A 10,409-nucleotide genomic window follows, 5' to 3' on the forward strand; every position below is an offset into this window, starting at 1 on the left:
TGGTACTTTGACTAGTAGCAGTCCTTTGGGCAGATATTGCTTATCTCACAGTATATTGATGTCTCTACTAGGCCTGAACTTGTTAGACATGACACTTCAATCTCAGACTAGATTACTGCAGCAGCTTTTTGCTTTAGGACATACAAATTCAATCCTTCTAACTTCACCATAGATAAATTTTTATGATACATATAAATTCCCTGTTGTGTACATCAAAACCTGACCATGACCAGACTGTCAATATGCAGAATATGAGGATGTTTTGTAGTTCTTTCATGCTGCTGGGCTTGCTTTTCTTTCCCAGCATTTGTATATATATTTTTATAAGGGGAGGAAATAGGTAAGAGCCTCATATTGTGCTGAAAGACAAGAAAACATGAGCCCATTTGTATTGGTCTAATGTGGTGCAGAATAGCCTTTCAAACTTGAATAGGGCCATGCTCTTTTGTCTTGACCTGAAGCAGACTCAAAAAAGGAAATATTGGCATTGCGGAAATTATTTCCACATGCATGAGCTGCCTAGGAAACACAGGCTGAGGAAAAGTATACAGGGACCACAAGAGAGAAAAGAGTGAATTTTAAATACCTGGAGGAGAAAATACCAAGAAAACAGTATGTCCTCTTCTGCTGAAGGCTTAATCAACTTTGGCCTGAGCCTTCTGGCTTGAGGAATTTTGGATCCTGCTACCCGAAGGACTGGCCGTGTGCATTTGTTTCAGAAAGGCTCGCCTAGTTGTAGAGCACTGCTGACTCTGACTGCTTTTAAAGAAGATAAGAGCTGGCTCTGTTTCAGCATTGAACTCATTCACTGGTCTAGGCAATGGAGTGGCTCCAAAGAGGGATGAAGGAAGACTGGAAATCATGAATGAGGATGGTGGCAAGGAGGAACATGGTCCATTGAATGTTTTGGAGGGAGAGAGAATGAAGAATGTCAGGAGACTTGGTAGCAGCTAGATAAAATAGCATATATATAAAGTTGAATCCAAGTTCTTCTAAGAGGAAGACAGTAACAGGACAAGAGACACCAGGCACAATGTGGGAAATTCTCGCTTGTTATTAGGATTTGTTTTTCACTGGAAGGGTGATGTAGCACTGGAATTGATGATCAGAGAGTCTGCAGGATCTCCCACCTTGGAGATAACCAGATCTTGACTGGATGAAGCCCTGAAAAAATGTGACCTCAGCAAGCCTTATTCTGAGCAAGTAGTTTTCCCAAATAACCTATGGAGGTCCCTTCCAGCCTGAATTATTCTGAGATTCTGGATCCGATCCTACAGCTGGCAATAGGAGGACCTTGGCTATCATGCTTGAGGACGGAGCAGTGTGAGTCTCTGACTCATTATTAGGTTGGAGTCACTCATGAATTCAGTGTATTTCATGACAGAATGTCAAATTCCATGGGGAACCTGACAGCTACAAACTTTCTGACTCTGCAAGGCAAGAAATTATTTGCTTACTCATATCACTAATAAATGCTGGTATTTATCCTCTCCAGCACTGTCAGATGATCCCTTTGAACTTTTCATGATACTTTGGACCAGGGCAAGAGCTTAGTCCCTGGGAAGTGGCAAAGGTATGCTTTGACCCAAATTTTCAAAGCCTCCAGTTCCTCATCTGAAACTTGGTCTGCAGGGACAAAGCATCAAGCGAATGGCAGTGGGATGGATCAAAGCAAATGCTCTGGGCTACGCTCTGCTCTTGAGGGATGCTCTGAGAGAAAGCTGTCTGTTGGTACTTCATCACAATGGTAATGCTCTAGGTTGCAGTGGGTAAGTTGACGGATTGCTGTTTACACCAATATTTTCCGCTGAAAAGCAAAATTCAAGGAGCAGCTCTGATGTTTTATCTTCTTTATGTGGGAACGTGGCCAGCGTTGCCCGTAATTCATACTATGTCACACACCATTTCAAAACTGAGACTGACAACTTCTAAAATGAAGCTTAGTTATGTATGTGTTTTGTTAACTATATTATGTACTGACAGCAGCTTTTTTAAACTGAAGAACAAGAAGATGACTTCTCATTATCTAGATAAGACTTCTCATTAGCTAGATAAGTGCCACTAACAAAAGAGCAGAAGTTGTTTAATTTGGTCAAAAATCCCTGTTTCAGTTTTATTCAAAATACAGAATTTCATGGAGATGTGTTTTTATTTGCATTTCCATAGCCTAGAAAGGAGGCTGAAGGCACCAACAGCAGCACCTCAGATTGCTGCAGCAGCTGCCTGTGTGTTTGTACCCCAAAAACATTTCCTTGTCTTGTCATGAGTAAGTGCATGTGTGTGCCCTGCGTGCAGGCTGTTTGATTGCTCCCATCATGCAAAGCCTGGCAGAGATGTGGTGTTTCCTACACAAACTGCCATATCTTCCCAGCTTGCAAGTGAAAGGCTAAACATTAAGCAGAGACTAACGAGATTTCAGTTCTGCAGCACATTTTAATTTTCAGCAGTTTGTATTCTGCCATATACCAAACAGTCTTTCCTAAGGGAAAAAAGCAATGTAATTAACATGGGGTAGATTTCATTCAGTGTACTGTTTCCTTCCATTATTGTATTTGCCAGAGGAACTATTTAGAGAGAAGCTTTCTCACGGTATTTTGTACAATCCAAGTGTTTTTAGTTTGTCAGGGGATTTTTTTTTTGTTTGGTTGGGGTTTTTAAAATTTGTTTTCAAGAAAGCACTACTTGAGAGGTTACATCTTCTGAAGCCATTGGATTTCAGTCATTTTAGATACATAGTGAGAAGGAAAGAGACAGTAAGAACTAAAAAAGATTATTTTTCCCATTACTGGTAGGAACATCCTCATCTGAGTCCCATTAGAGAGGTAACTGCCTACATTAATAAAATAAACCAATATATAATCGCTACCAGTCTTAATGCTGGGGCTGAATGACCTAATTCAGTAACTCATTTATGATGTGTTTTATTAGCGTGGCCTCTCTCGTGTTACCTGAGTAAATAGAACAGATGCAGATGCTTGCCAGAGGTTCAGCATCTCATAAACTTGTCTTTATAGGCTAACCTGAATATCCCTTATAAATTCACTGCTCCTCACTTACTGGACTCAGTCTTCAAAGTAGGCATGAAAGCTAAAAATGCAATACTTACACTTACAGATCCAGTTGTCATTTCTCAGCTCAGTCAAACAGCAGTAAGCTAGAGAAACAAGAGTAGCACATAAATCACCTCTTTTATTAATAATGTTCCCCTGGCTTTAATGACCCTGTCTTCCTTCATCATCTCAGACATGGTGAAGTTATCGCGCTATCTTTGTAGAGGCCTTTTCAGTCTCTTAGAGTTCTGATTACCTAATTGAGGGACAGCTAGTTTAGAGATGAACAGAATTTTTGCTCTGTGGTTTGTTTCTTTCTGTGGTTCCCTCTGAGAGTTCTGCATTTTTCTTTATGAGGGTATCCATCTCCTGTGGAAGTTGACTGTGTGGTTTGGAGTTCATTTGCTGAGGAGGGTGAGCAAGAGCTGCTGTGTGTCAATAAAAGCAAATCCATGAAAAAATCCAGTAGCTAATCCAGTTCTCCAAAAACAACTGATGAAAGTAAGTAAATGTCACCCTTCAGCCTCTGTGCCAGGAGGTTTCCCAGATGAAGGCAGGCAGTGCTTGTGTCTTGAGCAAGTGCCTGAGCATGCTGATGGCTGGTCCAGTCTCACAGCAAAGCTACTGGGCATAGGCCACCAGCAATTTGGGGGTCAATATGGCACCTGTGCGAAAGGTAGCTGAGATGCTGGGGTGGGCAGAGACACCACAACATCCTTCTGTGCTTAAGAACAGTCACAAAACTTTCCAGGAGAGAGGGACCCGCCAAGAGTGACTGCTCTCATCGCTGCTCAGCATCTTCTCTTTGCCAGTGGAAGAAATTATGACATCTGTCTCAAGACTTGTCTTTTTAATGCCAGTAATGTAATTTCTTCCTCCTTCAAAATTGATTCATTTGAAGTCCTAACTTAAGGCTGGTTTTCCATGAGCATATTCATTTTTTAGAATGAAGTCAGGTTTTCCAGTTGCCTTCTTGATTAGTCTAATGAATTTTCCTCCTTTCCCACCATCAAATGCACTTTTCTGGAGGAGGGGGAGGTTAATCTCTGAAGGAAAATTATTCCTCTATGACACAGGAAGTTTTAAATGAAGATTTTAAAAGTGCCTGATCGTTATGGGGTTCTCAATATTTCAGGTACTCTGTTCAAAAACATTGTAAAGTGACAGCAAATGCTGGTTACCTGCCCTCTGATCCCCAATGCTATTTATTTGAGGTGTCCTAAATTAGCAAACAAGACCATCATTCAATTTGACCCAAAATACTTCTCAAACATTCAAGCTTCTAATTCTGCCGCAGTTCAGAAAGCTGTCTGAATGTTGCCAAGCCTGAAGTTTAAAACAAACAGTTAAATACTTGGCTTTTTAAAATTGTTTCTTGTTCTCTGAACTTTCCATGTTCATGTTTTCAATCTAAGTCTTTTCAGAGAGAGATTTTCTTCTCCCCTTGCTTTCTAAGTAACTAGCCATGTTAAGGTGCTAAAAAAATTGCACAGCAGAAGAAACTTTATTAAATAGGATAACTCTGCCTACAGCCTCAACCTAAGCACAGAGACTAGAGCCTCCACTCACCTTGACTCTACATCCCAGCTAACACCAGCTAGTCACTCTACAGGTAAGGTGGCAGATACTCTTCTGCACTTGCCTAATGCCAATCTTCTCCATCTTTCTGCACAGCATCTGCTGTGATCATGACTCAGTCCCTGTGGTGCCCAGCTGCTCATTTTGCCCAGACATTCTGCAGGTCTCCATCATCTGTTTCAACATTGCATGGGAAAAGGACTGGGGGAGGTAACTTCCATGCTTCACATATGAGGTATGAATTACATTACTTTTTACCTGTGTTGCTTCATATAAATAATGTATTTCCTTTTTGCAGATTTATTATTTACTCTTGCTAGAAAATACTGATGTCAATGTTGACTTCTTCCTTAGGCTTGAATACCCAAAGACACAGTGAGTTTTCACCAAGTGTTCCTCAAAGAACAACTCAGTATGAGAAATCCTACAAATCCTACACTTATCCCTGTAATCAGTCCTGCAAACAGCCATAGACAGGATTCCAAACAGTTAATGGCAAATAGCTCATTTTCTCTCATCTCCATACAAATTCCTGTCATGTTGCATTACATGTAAACAACTGAGAAACTTAATGACATGCCTTTCAGTCAAAATTCATATGGCTTTTCAGTCTGAGCAGATTAATTGCAGTTTATAACAATATAAAGTGATTCAATTTGATTAGAGTTTCTATTGTTCTTTGAGATAAAGTATTTTATGTGAATGTAAAGCCAAGTTTTCTGCTGGCATGACTTTATTGACTTCTGTGGAGATATAAAATACTCATCTAAAATCCATAGTATATCATTGTTGGTGTGCTGTTACAGTAAACAAATTTTATGAGCTTCTGTAAATTAGATGTGCCAGATCAGATTCCAGGCCCCATGGAAATGTCATTGACAACGAAGTGAGGCAGTGGGAATATTTTGCTTTGGAGGAGACAATTTTGAATGAATCTTTTAGCTTTTTATGATTTTGAAAGGTTTTCTACTTCCATTTTTTCAGCATCCCTGTCTTCTTCTTGATGTCTTGCTCTTAAAATCTGCTTGTAATTTTCTTTAGTTTCAGTCCTATGTACTCTAGAGTTGTTTCTCTATTCTTGCTACAGACATTGCTCTGGTGTTCTGTAGTAATCTCATAGACCCAAGCCCAGAAGCCCTGCAACACAAGTTCTGCTTGCTGCCAATAGGGATTATGTGAGGAACTTCCATGAAACCTCTCTGAGTACATTCCTCACTGAACAATATGTACCTCAACAGTTTAGGGTGCTTGCTTTCTTTTTTTTTTTTAGTCTCCAGCTCGTCTCTTCTCTTTTTTAAAAGCAAAATATTACAGAAAATATATTTAAGTGGATAATGAATGCGTGGCTTGCTTTGTTTGTTCATCTGTTTTGGTTTTGTTGTTTGGTTTTTTTTTTTTTTTTTTTAATAATACCAGTTTTCTTTAGTTTACTTTTCTTTGTATAGTTTTCCAGTTTGCAGAATGATACGTTTGGGGGTGATCACTGCTCAGAGACGTAAGAAGTTGTTTGTAGTGTTTTGAACCCCAGAGAACTGCACTGGGAGGGGAATTGAAATTTTTTGGCAAGTTTGTGGGCTTGCCAATGCAACTTCACTCTATCCATGCTGCTGGACTAAAAACAAAGGTCGCAAATATTCTGCAGAAACTGCCAGTGTCTGATTATTTGGCCTCCTACTGAGTGATCAATATTCCAGCAGAGTTTCACTTCTACAGGACTAGCACATTCTATAGAGCCGGAGGCATTTTTAGTGTATTATTAGGAATATTGCATTTACCTGTTACAATACTGCCTGATACAGGGGACCAAAGCAAAAACACTATGTGGAAAAGTACAGGGTGCTGCACTTTGAACTGAAGCTGTGTGTATAGGAAAGAGGAAGCATGTAGTTCATACCACCAGTGGGGTATGTTACATGCAGATCACATTAAACCAGGCTGCAGAATTGAAGATGTGTAAATCAGCATTGTAAAATTCTGAAAATGTGTTAAAAATGAGGAAAAAAAAAACCATTATCAAAATGTCACTACTTTCGTAAGTGTAGAAATCCTTTCTACATAGATTTTTCATCCCTGTCCATTTCTCTAAGACATTTTTTTTAATATATTCACTCAGAATGCCTAGAAGCTTTTAGTTTTTGATGGGAGGGATTTTGAAATATACTATTTTCACACTGCATGTAATAGCATGATTAGGAGTACAATTACTGCAAATTCCTTCATTTCTCGGTGTGAAGATCTCCAGAGGCAGCAGGAACCACTATTGTTACATGTGTGTTTTGTCACTTGAGGGTTGGGATTTTTTCATTTTGTTTATCCTGTCTGCTTGTAAGCCGTCACTCCTTAAGAAGTACAGTTTCAATCTCAGATTTCAGTCTCAGATTTGGGTGACTTAATTACTTTGATGATTATTGAGGCATGGTACAATATGCACCTCCCATGAGAATTTTTAGCTTTTCTTAAGTCAGAGGCTGTTGGAAATAAAAATAATCATCTGACAGAATCAGATTTTCATAAAATAATAATAAAAAATCACCACTCATAAAGATTTTTCAAAATAAAATTTCAGTGTCATTTGAAAGTTACTGATAATTTGTACAACTGGATGAACACTCTTTTATAACTATCATAGGCAGAGCATGAGGTTACTGGAAAAAATAGGCTCTATATTGGATTTTCTTTAACTGAGCATCCTCAAAGCAATATGGGTTAACAGGCCCTGAGGTGACTGCATGGGCAAAATAAGATACATAGCAGAAAATGACAGAAGTCAACACTGAGAGGAATGAGATTTTTTAGACCTATTCCAAACCTTTGTCATCTCCAAACCTTGCCAGTCAAGACGAGTCTGCTATGCTATAGACCAGATTTAACCAGAACACATATTTGTCACAATCAGTAGCTGTTAAGTATCAGTAACTCTGAAAACAAGGGATTATATTTTCTTCTCTCTTCAGATTCTGCTTTGTCTACTGAATGGGGAGTGGAGCACAAGAGGAGCACAAGTGCTACCAGTGGTGACCGAAAGCTGTGGTGACCTAACCAGCCTCTGAAGTCCCTGATGAGGTACCCATGAATGCTGTGTGAGCACCCTGATGGTGGGCAGCACTCAGAGTTCTCATCAGCCACTGGTCCTTTAGTGCTTCTTCAGGCAAATGATGCAAGCACTTCTGTGTGAGAACAGACACCCTTTCCCTGCCTCTGCTGTAAAAGCAATGCAGATACATGGGTGAGATCAATTGTCCCACATTTCAGGCCAACAAGCATTTCAGGAACAGCTTCAAAGGCATGGAGCTCAAACTAATGAGAAGGTGGGTACAGGCGATCAGATTTACTGTCTAGCCTTGGAAAAATCAGAATAATTTATTTTTTCTGTCTTGATCGGGATTTTTTTCTTTAAAATAGATAAGAAACTTTTCTTTTTTTTAAATAAGAAACCTGGAAATTACTGCTTAAAATCAATAAGCTGCAATTCCTATGAGAATGGCCTATCTGGAGCAGCTGGGTTTATACCCTCAAGGGAGAGGCTGGAGAAAGTCAAAGGAAAAACCAGGAGTACATAACTGTTTCTGGACTGATTCACAGATCTGTTTGCCATCAATGCTATCATTGTGGTGGTGACATGGACTGTTACAGCTAAGAGCAAAGAACGCTGAAAGTAAAGGGGTTTGACCCTACAGCTTGAAATACTCAAAGGTTTAGTGTTTTGAGTAAGGCGATAATCCAAAGCCTATAAAGGCAGAAGAAAAACAGCCTTTTGCCTCAGTGGGCATTGCATCAGGCCTTCAGATGACTGGCAATCAGCAGACTTCATACTGTGTAATTCTGTATGAAAGAAGCATTAGTTCTCCAACATACAGTCAGCTGAGGAGGAATAAGACACGCTGTGTCTTTGCAACTCACCCTTCTGGTCAGCAGACATCCCTGTCACTGCAGGCAATGTAGATGTTCTTGAATAACTGGTGGAAAGACATCCAGCTCTGCTTTGCAACTGCTGCTTCCTGCTAAGCCAGAGAGAGAATTAGCAGAGATCCCATTGTCACATACCCCAAATCTGAACCCTGGGTTATATTTAAATGAGCACAGGAAAGAGACTGAAGACTCTATGACCCCTGTGAATTGGGGGATTGGTTTTTATAAACTAGAGGGTGAATGTCAGAAGATCAGATTACAAGTGTCTACCTGTGTGTTTTCACTGTGTGGTGGGTCACCTGGAGTTCAGGCTCTGTAAATTCCAAGGAGGTGGTTCCAGAGCAGTTTGAGCACTTCAGCAATTCCTAGCAGTGGTGGTCTCAATTTGGGAAGGATTTCCTAACACATCTGAAAGCCAAAAGCTCCTTTGCTAATTAATATAGAAGAGTGAACCAGTGGGTAAGTCCCTAGAAGAGAGACTAAATCAGGCTAATTTGTTATATAATCCCTTTTAATATGGTGAATTAGGGTGATGGCTAGACAACTACATATTTAATTCTTCAAATAATTACAGGTGGGTATTGACATTAAAGGTGAGAGAGAGCAAGTTAATTTCTGCTTGTTGTTTTCAGCACGTGCCAAGCTCTTACTTCACACCAGTGAGATGAAGTAACAGTTGGCACAAATCACCAAAAGGAGAAAATTAAAAACCACAAAAGCCCAGCAACCCAAACTGTCACTTGCTGACAATCCTATTTAGTCTCTTTGCTGAGAAAAAAAAAAAAAGTAAATGAAGGCCTCAAACAGAGTATTCCACCTGAGTAAACCTGGGTGTCTGGTTGGGTCCTCCTCAATGCAAATGATGTGTGAGAAGGCAGCAATAGCCTCAGTTTTCCAACCTCCTCCTCCTTTATACCTTTGTGAACTGCTGTCATGGGCAGCCCCAGAGTGGGGCAGGGCAGGATGACAGCACTTGACTCAGGTTGGTCCTTTCTTCTGCTGGCACCCTTGGCTATGAAAAACCTGTTCCTCCCCATTGATAGGAATGGAGGTGCTTGGGGCTGCTCCACCATGTGAATCAGGATAGTGGAGTTTTATGACCTCCCTTTGCTAACACTACTGAATATGACCCAAAACAGCTGGAGGTAGCTGTATCTGCACAACCTGCCTCTAACTCGTGTCCTTACATAGGCCTGGGATATCTTTGGCATTTATGCCATGGCCACCAGTGCTCCAGAGGCACAAAGGGGTTCTAATGTCCGGCCCAGTCCCCTGCTCAATCAGCCCAAGGACTTGCTGCCCATGTCTGCCCCCAAGCCCATCTACCTCAGTGATGCTGCAGTAGGGCCAGGCTCCAGCTGCCCACAGCCCTGCCTGGACATGGGCCCCACATCCTATCATGTCACCACAGCCCATGTGGTACCCTGGCAATGGCCGTGGGTTAAAGGTGTTTTCCCACATGCTTTCCGTTCAAGATGATGTCCTTCGCTCACAGGATTCTATGACCATCTAAGTCTTCCCTGTCACTTGCATAAGTACACATGTGAGTAAGTATATTTATTGAGAGTCAAACCATGTGTATGAAATATGGGATAAAGCATACAGAAGTATTATATATATTGTTACTCTAAGGTTTCCTCCTATCTCCCTGTCCTGCAATCTCCCTTCCTCCTCTCTTTCCCCTCTAGTTTGATGTCTACGGGGAAGAAGAGAAGCTGGGGGTGAAGTGAGGCAGCCTGTAAAGCAATGAATGACAGGCAAATCCATATCAGGAATTAATTTCAGCATGTTTCATATCTAATCACTCAGAAATCACACAAATTTACTCCTTTACTCCTATTTTGTTGATGGCTAGAATATTACTTGTAAGCC

The 10,409-nt window shown here is 40.6% G+C and overlaps 1 long non-coding RNA gene across 1 annotated transcript; it reads left to right on the forward strand.

The window, feature by feature from the left end:
- The first annotated feature begins 3,324 nt into the window (after positions 1 to 3,324).
- On the forward strand, positions 3,325 to 10,409 carry LOC108449224. Its single transcript, XR_001865350.1, has 3 exons — positions 3,325 to 3,551; positions 4,725 to 4,863; positions 7,583 to 10,409. It is a non-coding gene; the product is annotated as an uncharacterized LOC108449224 (long non-coding RNA).

This window comes from Corvus brachyrhynchos, unplaced genomic scaffold (assembly GCF_000691975.1).
Source record: "Corvus brachyrhynchos isolate BGI_N302 unplaced genomic scaffold, ASM69197v1 scaffold258, whole genome shotgun sequence".
Taxonomy (NCBI): domain Eukaryota; kingdom Metazoa; phylum Chordata; class Aves; order Passeriformes; family Corvidae; genus Corvus; species Corvus brachyrhynchos.